The sequence below is a fragment of the Lagopus muta genome, chromosome 5, assembly GCF_023343835.1.
Source record: "Lagopus muta isolate bLagMut1 chromosome 5, bLagMut1 primary, whole genome shotgun sequence".
Lineage (NCBI taxonomy): Eukaryota > Metazoa > Chordata > Aves > Galliformes > Phasianidae > Lagopus > Lagopus muta.
This window is the reverse complement of record NC_064437.1, coordinates 32,808,706-32,820,988: the sequence shown is the minus strand read 5'-3', so window position 1 is coordinate 32,820,988 and position 12,283 is coordinate 32,808,706. Positions and strand designations below refer to the sequence as shown.

Below are 12,283 nucleotides of genomic sequence, written 5' to 3'. Positions count from 1 at the left end.
TAAACTTGCGAGGAAGTAGGTAGGCTGCACTTCCTATCTCGGAACCTTAATTTTTTATTGGACTTTTTTCCCCTTTTTCTTGAGTATGACATAACTGTGCACTGCCCAAAATCACTTAAAACAGAATGCTAATTAATTTTTGAGACTCTGCTCTGTATTGATGAGTGACATCCCTACATTTGTTCTGTATTTTGGTATTTTTCCTTTCAGAACAACTAGAAGCAGTTGCATTTCCCCAGAAACAGCTTGGTAGATGCAGAACTCTTCCTGTTGCCACACACCATTAAGATGAAAAGAAGAATGATGCTTGTAATCAGAAACGTTAGAAGGGACTAAAGATCAGGGAAAGACAATATAGCAACAAAAAAATCAAGTACAGATTCAGAAAGTCAAATATCTTGTTAAATCTGTGCAGAAATCAATAAGCACTTTTGAGAATGATGGTATTGAATATTCTATTTAGAGAAATATTTCTGCCCCTGGAAATTTGGCGTAAGTAACTACAGTAGAGATGCAGATTAATTTTGAAGTGGCTTTTCTAGGCACAGACGCACAGAAATTAGGGATACGTGTCTTGCTGGAATTCCCTTGCTCTTCTTCTGCCTGGATTTCCCTGCAGCATGCTGATGGATGCAAAGGATGGGCAACTCCCCAGATGGTCACACACCTAGATGTTTCCTGGAGATCACAGAATCACAGAATTGTAGGGGTTGGAAGGGACCTCCAGAGATCATCGAGTCCAACCCCCCTGCCAAAGCAGGTTCCCTACAGCAGGTCGCACAGGTAGGCATCCAGGCAGGTCTTGAACATCTCCAGAGAAGGAGACTCCACCACCTCCCTGGGCAGCCTGTTCCAGTGCTCCGTCACCTCACTGTAAAGAAGTTCTTGCGCATGTTTGTGCGGAACTTCCTATGCTGCAGATGCCTGCATCATCCATCACGCTTCTCAGCCTAAGCAGCTGCTGCTGGAAGCGATCTGTGCCTGCCTTGTGCTCCATGTGAATACTGCATCAGGTGACTGCAAGCTTTTCAGTGACTTGCACCGAGCCTTGAGGTCAGGTGATAGGATCTTTGGTGTTACCTTGCCCTAGTAGTGGTAGTGTTCTGTTGCAGAAGAGTAAATTACACTGTTTCTTCAATTTTTGTTAGTAGAACAGCCTTCTTGTGACAAATGTATCTACTGTGTGAAAAATGTTCAGTTGGAAGCATTAAAAGATGTGACTGTGAGATGATACACAGCCCTCTTCTCCTCCTTCCACTGGCAGCTTCTTGTAATGAAACTGCTGTCTGACCAGTGCTTCTGTAAGGAAAAAACAGAAGAAAGCCTTAGAAGGTGACTCTGGTTTCCCACTGTCATAGTTAGTCCTAGATGCATGTTTTTAGTCCTTGATAATCTTAAAGCTGCAGTTTATTTCTGATTAGAGGTCATAAAGTGCTTCTGAGCTGCTCACAAAGTTCTTTAGGCTGGAGGAGGGCAGCTGTGTAATTTCAAGCATCTCTGGCCTCCATTTGTGCTGTGTGTTTGGTGGAAGTGGAATATCTGCTTGGTGGCCAGAAATGAGACTTGTGGTGAGATCTGGACTGGAAAATAAGCCTGTGTGAATGGAACAGATTGCGCAAGTCTACTGCAATAGGAGTTGGAGCACATGCCAACCTGCGTGCTGTGGACTCTAATATATCAATACTCTGTAGTGAGCAGAGTATTGTAGGACCCATAGAAAAGTGTATGTTTCTTTGCACGTACTAGTTGATACAAATCTGCTGATGACTGGAAGTATTAATTTGCTGTGAAAAGAAGCTGCCTGTGTTGCACTGAGTGTATCACAGTTGAGTAGGAAGTCAGAGGGTTGTATATCATAAATAACAATGATACTGGGATGTGCATTGTTGACAGACTAATTAAAAGAACAAGCTAGCGTTTCCTGTCTGTTTTACCTTGAAGTGAGTTGAAAGAATTTTTTGTTCCAAGCTAACGGCATTGTGTTGTCAAACACAATGAAAAGTTGATGAGTATTGGAAGAGAGTGGAATGCTGTAGGTTTCGGTAAATGGAGTTTGTGCAGTGTGAGGGGGAAACAGCTCTACTGCAGGGCAGAAGTTTCAGACTGATGGGTGTTTAAATTGTTCTCTTCTCTATTTCTATCTGTGGTGGTCAGTCCTTGTATTGCATATATTTTAGGGTGTGAAAGACATAATTGTTGCATTAGCTTTGCCCTATTTGTTGTCTTGTTTCACTAGGGAAAGGGGAAGGGAAAAAGACTATTTGTGATGAACAGGTACATATTTTCATAGTCTTCCAGCATTTCTTCACAGACTTAAGCATTGTAAAAAATGCAAGGCTATTTTCTTTGATGTAAGCTTTTCTTTCTCCTTGGAAATTTTGGGAAGGCTGGTAGCACTAATTAGCATGAAGGCCATATGCTTCTAGTCTGAACGTGCTATCCAGAGAATTGAACTGGTTGATCCCGAGTTGGAGAGGGAATCAGTCCAGGAACTAAGAGGGGTGTTGAATTTCAGTTTGCAAATCATCTTGGCCTGACCTCTTGTTTGTGGTGCAATTTTCTTTTCCACCCAGATGCTCTGCATTGAGCATGAGAGCTTGGATTTAAACTGCAGTGTGTTAATCAGCAGACCAGCCAGTCTGATGGAGGCTGAGAGCAGCATCAGCCATTTAATCTGCTTCTCCTCTCTTGGTGGTGACAGTATGATACTTGTTTCTCAGTCTTATGAGGCCTTCCGAGTGTATACGTTTATAAGCAGCCGGAGTATTGCTTGCATTTCTCCGCCTATGAAGGCAGCCATTTCAATTTGTACTTCTTGTTCTCCCTTTCAAGGTAGAGTATTGCAGCTGCCCACTGTTTTGATAACAGTGCTGCACAGCAGTACAGCCAACAAGCAGAAACAGCAAAGATATGTTTGAGCAGTCCCTTGTGCTCCCCAAGGCAAAATCCTTGGTTTTGATGTCAGGATAAATCAGGAGCTGTTAATCAAGAGACCAGAGTGTATTCCCTTCTCTCAGTATGCAGTGTTTCCAGTAGTGCTGTTGGTTTGATGCTTCTGAAAACTGAGAATAATATCATACTTTTTGTACTCTACCTACAATATGTAGGGAATTAATTTTATGTGGAAATGCTGAGTGGCAGTGGCAGTAAACACAAGGTAGTGGAAAATCAGTGTGGTTTCTGATATTTGTCATTTGTTCATTTGGGGGGAATAGCTACCCAAACTGTTGGTTATTCATGTGCTCGGTTCATATGTGCTCAACTGTTCATATGACCAATGCATCACTATTGCCACATGTGGTGGTTTCATCCTTTGCGCAGACCGGTAGAACTTGGACAGTGCTTCCACTGACAGTAACTTCATTTTTCATAGGGGGCAAGAACTTTATGAACAGTAATTCATAGAATGGTTTGAGTTGGAAGGGACCTTCATAGGTCATTCACTCCAACTCCCCTACAATAAAAAGGGGCGTCTGCAGCTAGAGCAGAGTGCTGCTCAGAGCCCTGTGCAGACTGATCTTGAATGTCTCCAGGGATGGAACATCCATCACTTCTCTGAGCAATCAGTCTAAGTCTCCTCTCTTCTACTTGAAAACCATTTCCCCTTGTTCTATCACAGCAGACCCTGCTGAAGAATCTGTTCCCTTCCTTCTTACAGCCTCCCTTTCTATACTGAAAGGCTGTTACCATGTCTTCTGAGAGCCTTCTCCAAGCTGCACAGCCCCAGCTCTCTCAGCCTGTCCTCACAGGGGACATGTCATATTCTAGTCATGTCTTGAAGTGCCATGCTGTGGTTTCACCTTGTGCCTTAATTTAAATTATTCCGTGTAAAACCTCTGAAAACAATAGTAAGATACAGCTGTAGATGAAGCCACTGTGTGGCATCAATTTTTTTCCTACAGCTTTTCTTGTTAGTATAGGGAAGCTCTGTTAAAAGAGATGAACCTGTTGGAAGATAGTTGTAACTGCAGTGTTTAAGCAGTAAGAAAGATGAGAATAAAGACAAGATAGTAATAGTTAACTTTAAAGGTCTTTTATTGTAAATTGAATGTGTATGGCAGCACATCTATACAACCTGATCTATGCTTTGTTGACTTACACAGGTTTATGCATGATGCCTTGCTATAGCAGTCCAACAAGCTGCATTTTCTGCAGTGTTTCACACCTTTCAGCTTGCAACACCACTTACAGCTGGGATGACTTCTGAAATAAATGTTCAGGTGTAATTAATGCAAGTGATTAATGGTTTATTCAGAAGCGCCCTGGAAATGATGAACAAGTTGTGTCCCAGCGGAGGATACCTTTATCCTGAGTAGAAGAGATGATGAATAAATCACTGCTGGAAGTGCAGAACATAGCTCCAACTTACAAGTGACCAGCATCTCCCTCGTTCAGGTGTGTGATGAGGGGACCTGAAGCGCTGGCTGGTCTCTCACCAGCACGTTCATGTTGAATGGGAAAAGTTTGCCCAAACTTTTTCGTGGTTGTTTATCCTATTTTGATGTGTTCTTGGTTAATTACACAAATTCCTACTGTGTAAGCTGTGGGCTCTGTGCTGTTGTGCTCCTTTCTGAAAGGGTAAGCATTTTCTTCTCCATTTGGCTGATGATGTTATCGCCTAGTGACTAATTTGATTAAAGAAGCATGAGAAGGTTGCAAAATCTTCATAGAATCATGGTGAGTGTTTAAGAAGCTGGCTAGCTCAGTGTGTGCTAATCTGCACAAGGTTGTAATATTACATCTGTTGTGTGTATCAACATCTTGAATGCAGCAATGATTACCCATCACTGACTTACATTTACAGCACGTCAGTTGGTGAAACATGTTCCAAGACAGTATTAGTTGAGAGCCTTTCCAGGGGAAACACAATATTTAAAAACAAAGCTACAAAAAACTAACCTTCCTCCATGCTCCCCACACTCCAAAAAAACAAACAAACAAACAAACAAAAGCACCCATACAAAATAAAGTCAACAAAAACAAAAAGTAGAACAAAACACACAAAGTGAATGCCTTTACAGAGTACTGGAAGGAGAATCACCTGTTTGCACTGTTGAGTTGTTTGAGTTGAAAGTCATGAATGAGTCATCAGAGACGACAAAATAAGCTCTGCCAAGGTAGGGGTCTGGGGACATGCCCTAAGTCTGTACAGCATTCTGATTGCTCTCTCCTACCACTTCATATGCTCTTTCAGGAGGAGTATCTCTTCTCTTCTTCCTACGTTTTGTCTGCCTTTGTGTTTAGTCACTCAAATGCTCCTATCAGCTCCTGCAGAAAATGAGGGGAGTGTATTTATGTATGTGCTATTATACAATTGCTGCAGAATATACTACCTTACAGTCTGGAAACTTTAATTTCTTGGGGAGCTTTTTGATTTTCCAGTTAATCTGACTGATGCTGAAGCAAGGTGACTTTCAGTTAGGAAAACATGAAATAGGACTTTTACAACCACGCTGATTTTTTTTTTTTTTTGGTTTTTTTTTTGATGTTGTTGCTGTTCCATCCCCAAACAGTAACGACTGCATCTGGACTGCAGCCCATTTGCTTTCAGTAATCAACAATTGTGAGACAAATATAATTCCAGAGCAAGTAACTTAAAACGTCACATTGATTTTTTTCATGATTATATTGAAGATGTTCCCATCCAAATTGTATTTATGTGTATGCTAATATTCCAATTATCATTTGACAGTTTCTTGTATATTTACCTCTTGGTATTTCTGTAGCTGGCCATGAATGATTAGCAAGAACTGCACTTTAAAACTTTATCCATGAATTTCTTGTTGGTTTTGTAACCGAGTATTTTCCTCCAGTGTCTTAATGAATAAAACTCTTCTTCCAAAATGCTGCTAGGGAAAGTCTCAGTTTTATTTTTGGAGATTTGGGATCTGTATGTACTATCTTATAAAAGAATCCTTCCTTGGCTGTGAGAAGAAGTGATGACTTTAACAAGGGCTAGCAGCATTATGAAGCTGTTATATCTGCATTAACAGTATACAGATAAAGGTAAATGCTGTGCATAGAGCGAGAAAAAGGTGTGTGTTTGTGTCTGTATGGAGAGGAGCTTAGAGTTTGCTCATTTGAACGTGTTCTGAGGGATGATCTTTCTCCATCTGTGCTCTCTCATGAGAAATTGAAAGCTGCAGCTGTATCTTTGTGACATAGCTGCTAATTTTAAATTATAGTTTAATAGAGATGGAAATTAACAGTATAAAGGTCTTAAGTCTGTTCATTTCATTGCTTTTTGATGCTTTATTTAGTAATTGCAAGCTTTACTTGAAATAACTGACCAAGTTGACATGAAGGAAATTGATTCAGAACTTCAATCTTGCTGCTGCCACGCGCTGTTAACTTTGTCTAATGCAGGAGTCCCAGAGCAATCTCATCTCTAGGAGAGCAGCCACAGACCTGCTGAGATGGGGAAAGCTCTGTGCAGGGGATCATCAGTGCAGTGAACACAGAAATGGTCCTGTAAATAGCCCAGTAGCCCCTCCCTACCACATGGTGGCTATGTGCTCATGTTCGATGAGAATGCCCTTTTGCTGATAGGGATTCCTGCTCTGTATCTGCTTTAATTTTTGGTGCTGGAGATCACAAAGTATTTTGTTGGCAAGCACAAACATTTTCTCTCATTGCATGCTCTGGTGAGATTGTCAGGTGAGCCAGCGGTCATGCTCCATTCCTGTACCACTGGTTAAGATCTCAGAGGTAAACTGGTGAGGTAGGACCTCAACGTTGTGAGGCTGGGACTGTGATTGTGATGTCCTCCAAAATGCTGCATGTGTTATTGTAGAATTGCTCGAGTTGGAAGAGATCCTTAAAGGCCATCTGATCCAACTCCCCTGCAATGAATGGGGACTGCAGCTACATCTGAGTGCTCAGAGTCCCGTCCAGACTGACCTTGGGTGTCTTCTGTGATGGGCATCCACTCCCTCTCTGGGCAACCTGTGCCAGTGCTTTACTGTCCTTATTGTGGACAAACAAACAACAACAAAAAAAAACAAAACTTTTCCCTTCTATCCACTTTAAATCTTCCCTCTTTGAAACCATTTCTCTTTGTCCTGTGTGAACAGACCCTGCTCAAGAGCAAGAGTCTTTCCCCTTCTTTCTTATAGTCCCTATTTAGATACTGAAAGGCACTCTTAAGTCTCCCTGGCACCTTCTCTTCTCTGGGCTGTACAGCCCCAGCTCTCTTAGCCTGCCCCTGTGGGGATGTGTTCCATCCCTTGGATGCTTTTTGTGGCCCCGCTCTGGATATGCTTCAATAGGTCCGTGTCTCTCCTGTGCTGAGGACTCTGCATCTGCATAAGACCAGAGAAGTGGAAAGCAAGGGTTGGAAAGAATGATTAAGGAGAGTGAGCTTGCCCCTGTCAGGGCTTAGAGGAATGTCTGAAACGGAGGAAACTTGTCCAGCAGGCTGAGAGGCTCAAAGTGACAGTGAAAGTGATCTGCTGGTGCTTGAGGAAGGCACTGAGGCTGAGGACTAGCTTCCAAATTAAAGTAAGGTGATACAAATACGTATTGTTTGGGATGAGGCATTGTCCCGGAGCGGTGTGTGTTTAACAATTTCTTCAGTAGGAAAAAAAAATGTGGCAGATATAAAATGCAAATAGCAGACAGTAAAGGTTGAATAGAGTGCTGTTGAAATGGGGTGTGGTGACATGGGCACTCATACCTTTAAGAAACAAGGTGGGAAACTTAAAATGCTATCACTGCTGCAGGGAGTAGCTACTCAGGGAACCCATAGGAGAAACAGTTCTTGACGTGCCCTGAGCAGTGCAGAGGATGTGATGGGTGATGCTGATTGCAAGAGCCCATCTGGTAGCATCTGGAATGTCCTGCAGGAGTTAAAGCAGAGATCTCTGCAGCTGGGCTTCACATACAAAAGCAGATTAAGAAGAGTATGAGACAGTTGAGGAAAAAGAGGCTTTCTTCATCACAAATGTCATGTTCTTCCTCAATAGTTCAGGGATATTGGGTGAGCTTACAGATCAACAGATCTTCTGTCAGTGCTAGGCAAGTTGGTTGAACCTTTAGTAAAGGCTTGAATTGGCTGATGCACAGAAGTAGAGTAAAATACAGAAGAATTCATGTGGATTTTGTAGCTGGAAGTTGATCCTATTGCAATTATTGAGGTCTTTGAGGGGATCAGGTAGGGCTGTGAACATACCAAGGGGAATAAGAACAAAGATTCTTGCACTGATACAAGGTGATTAAGAGGTAAGAAATTAAATTTAGAATTAACGAATCAACTTCCACAGTGCAGAGTAGTCACTGGCAGATCTGCTCCTCATTGCTTGGAGAGAAAGAAATACAGATATGCTGATGATTGCTTTTCAGGTAGGGAAGATGAGTGCTAATGGTGAGGAGCTACACAGGGCTCTGAGTATCAGGTGGCTGCATAATAAGAAAGCAGGTGAAATTCAGTATAGATAAATGTTGAGTATTGTGTGCAGGAAACCTAATTATCATAGGAAATCTGGACTCTGAACTGTCTGTTATCACTCAGGAGTGAGATCTTTGTGTTAAACCAGGGAACTCTCTGAACATATCACAGCAGTGCTTGGCAGCTGTCAAAAAGCCAGCTCAAGTGCTGGGAATGATTAGAAAAGGAGCAGAAAGCAGAAGGGAGCATTGTATGGCTGCATAAATCTGTTTGTTGCTTGCATCTTTGCACAGCTATCATCCTTCCAATCTTGAGAAGTGTAGTGGTGGCAGTGGAGGTAATTCAGAGATGGGTGAAAGGCATCATCTGTATACATGTATGCATGTATGTATGTCACATAGGCTGTGCTTGTCAGGCCACAAAAGAAGTGTGGGGAGCTGGAGGGAGAAAAGGAGTCTGCCAGAGATCTGTGATGCTATGAGTGATATGGAGAAGGTGGGCAGAATATTGGTTTATTTTTAGAGAGGACCTGAAAGGTGCCTTAAGAAGCTAAGAGATTTAAAATGGCAAAATGAGTTGAATCTTCACCTGTGGCACATACTGGTTTGTGTGGGGCTATGCTATGAGGTGGGAGGGTGAGAAATTGTACTGTGTGCACATGAAAGCAAATGGAGAAAGTGAAAATCGACTGAGATGGTTAAACACAAATATCACCCCTTGTTCAAAAGGTGTGGGCTGCAGATTTCTGAAGTCTGGGGAATACCAGGAGAAGAGTAATACCTGCATACTTTGGTTTTAGTAACTTCCTTTACTTTCAGTAAGTAATTTTCAGTAAGAACTGCCTTTACTCTCAATCACTATGGGAGACTAGAAGAAGGGCCAGGTTGACCTCTGGTTTGATGTGAGTGTAAGTTTGAAGACTTGAATCAGTTTTAACCAAATGTTTCATCTTGGAAATAATTTGGGTGTTGTTACGTATAGCTTTAGAAAGTGTAATGTGAGAATAATTGTGATGCGAATTCTCCTACTGGAGCTTAGAAAATAGTAGAAATAGTAACAAAGGGCATCTGTGATTGCTGAGGATATCTGCTGATTCCAGATTTGGAGTTATGTCTTGGTATTTTGAGTTGTAATTTCTTCTGAAATAATATTAAAAAAACTAACTCAGTCTTATGTTGCAGGAATTATTTGTATAAATAATAAACATTGTCACAACAAGCCACGCACCTCTTAAAGGAGAAAAACTTGCCCTACTCACTCCCCTTACTTCTCATGATTTCTGTGACTTATTTTCACCATTGCGGTGCTGAATTTTAAACCTTACCTTAGATAGTAGGACTACGTTTATATGCTGGCAAGACAAAACTGTAGGAGGCTTATAGCAGCACTTGTTGCAAGGAAGACCTCAACCCAGGAATCCTTGCTTGGGCTATAAAATTTGAGAGCTCATAATGCTGGACAAAGCAAACTCCTCTTGGCTTCTGAATAGATTATACTGGAATGTATCCCTTGTATGTGAAATTAACAAGAAAGGGTTTTCCACTTGGAGAAGGTGTCATATAGATTTTAGCAAGGCAGGATGGAGCAGATGTAAAGGAGAATTCAAAGTAACTTCAGACTTATGACAAGGGATCTAGCTGCTAAGAAAACTTACCTCGGGTTTGCTTGGGTCACGTTGATTCAGATGGATTTATATGGCATCCAAGATCTCATCTTCATTCTCCCCCTCAGAAGCACCAGCCTTAGCACTGAAGCTTTTTCTTCTCCTAAATGAGACATTATGCAGTAGTTGGTTCAGACACTGCAGTAATTTCTCTTTTAGTGCTTTTGTATCAACTACAATTTCCAGAAATCCTTCTGTTGAGTGAAATGGTTCATAAATGCTTCCTGTATGGAGACAGAGCACAAGTGGTCTCAAGAGATTTGCTGCTGGAAGCGTAGGCTTTGCTGGTTCTCTACTGGCTGGCCAGCATTGATTGGCGTCAATATCATTTTCTGGGGATAATTAGAGCTGTGCAGTAAGGCAAAGACATATGTAGCTACCATCTGATACTGGCAACCAGGCAGCCTCAACCTGCCTTCCGAGTCATCCTAGTTGTGTGCTCATCCTAGTGAGTCAGAAATGCTGATTTCTTCTTAAACCTTCTGTACCAGAATTCATTTGTTGACATGGTGCACTCTGAGTGGCTAAGGCTTATATTTCCTTCTGCAGTGTGCCTGTGTTGCTTTAACTTGCCTCTGCAGAGTTGCAGTGATTTTTAGCTATCTGTCCAAATTAAGTTTCTAGTCTTTGCAAACTGTATTTTAAAAAAATAAATAAATAAAAAAAGCTGGGTTTTCTTCAGGCAAGGCAGGGTGAAATAGCTTTCTGTGCCATGTGCTCCAATCAGGGAAGCCGATAGCTTTCCATGTGAGGCCAGTGTGTTACGGTTGCACTGATCCTTAGCAGGCTGCTGCAGGGAGCTCTCCCTCTCATAGCATAAATGAAAAACAGAACCTAAAAACAGGCTGGAAATGCCAATTAATGTCTGTGAGGGTTGACAGTTAAACAGAGGCTCCTGAAATTGTCCTTTGACACTGTGGCTTTTTTATGAAGACAGGGAAATCAATCTTCATGTGTATTTCTCAGGTTTATTGTGTGGTGCTGAAGAGTGGCTTTATACTGAAACAAAAGCTTGGAAATCCCTGAGATTTCTACTTGAGGTTCTGTCACCAGTGTGGGATATTCCAGATATTTAGCGTGTCCATTTGACTGTGCTTTGTCTTTGGGGATCAGAAGCACCCTGTTAGGAAACCAGCTCTTGGCATCTTGAAAGTGTTGAGAATTAGAAAAAAGAAAAAAGCTTTTCATTTCCCTTGCCTGCCTTCATGAGGAAATGCTCTGTATGTGCTTTTTTTCTGGACTGTGGTGCCTTGAGCTGTGGCAGAATGACTGTTCTTGTTTAAAGAAGGGACTTCTTTAACCTCACTGCAGCCTAATGGGAGCCTATAAACAGGAGGGGAGTCAACTCTTTGAAAGGGTAGATAACAGCAGGACAAGAGGAAATGGTTTGAAGTTGAAGGAGGGGAGATTTAGGTCAGATAGCAGGGGAAATTTCTTTACTGTGGGAGTGATGAGGTGCTGGAACAGCTGCCCAGAGAGGCTGTGGATGCCCCATCCATCCCTGGAGGTGTTGAAGGCCAGGCTGGATGGGGCCCTGGGCTGGTATTAAATGGGGAGGTTGGTGGCCCTGCCTGTGGTGGGGTGTTGGAGATTCATGATCCTTGAGGGCCCTTCCAACCCTGGCCATTCTGTGATTCTGTGACTTTCTTGATTGAATACTTGTGTTTTTTGCCCAGTTAATCATGAAATAAGTAGTACTTCCATGCAAATGAGAAATGTTGAAAAATGAGGGAGACACCCTGAGTATGTAACTCAAATAATTAGCAGTGATATTGTACAAAAAATATTTTCCTGAGGAAAACTGTCTCTGTGGGAGAATTTTGCAGGGTTCTGGTTTGGCATAGTTGATGTCAAGCATATAAAGGCAGGCTGGCTCAAGCAGGTAGCAAAGCGTAGTCTGGTTTCTGAAAGACCGTTGAAAGACAGCAGTACTACATGGCTATGGGAATTCCTCCAGGGACAGCTAGTTGTAGCAACAGTAGCAAGTTCAGTAATATTTTCCAAACTCTCCTAATTAAAACAGCAGGGGGTCTCATGAAAATTCTGTGGAAAAGAATTTGTTCTTGTAACATACACTCTATATTTGGAATGGCTCAAAAAAAGAAAAAAATCAAGACAATAAAATAAATTTCTTATTCCTGTTGGGAAGGAGTAGTACAAGTATGTGAGGCTTTCTTTGCCTCAGTCACCCTTTCATGCTCTGCTCCTCAGTTCCCATATAACAGATCCTGGAA

General features: G+C 41.9%; 1 protein-coding gene across 9 annotated transcripts in view; it reads left to right on the top strand.

Moving 5' to 3' along the window:
• The window catches only part of PCDH15 (protocadherin related 15), a 678,253-nt gene that overhangs the window by 16,886 nt on the left and 649,084 nt on the right, over nt 1–12,283 (top strand). The window lies entirely within an intron of this gene.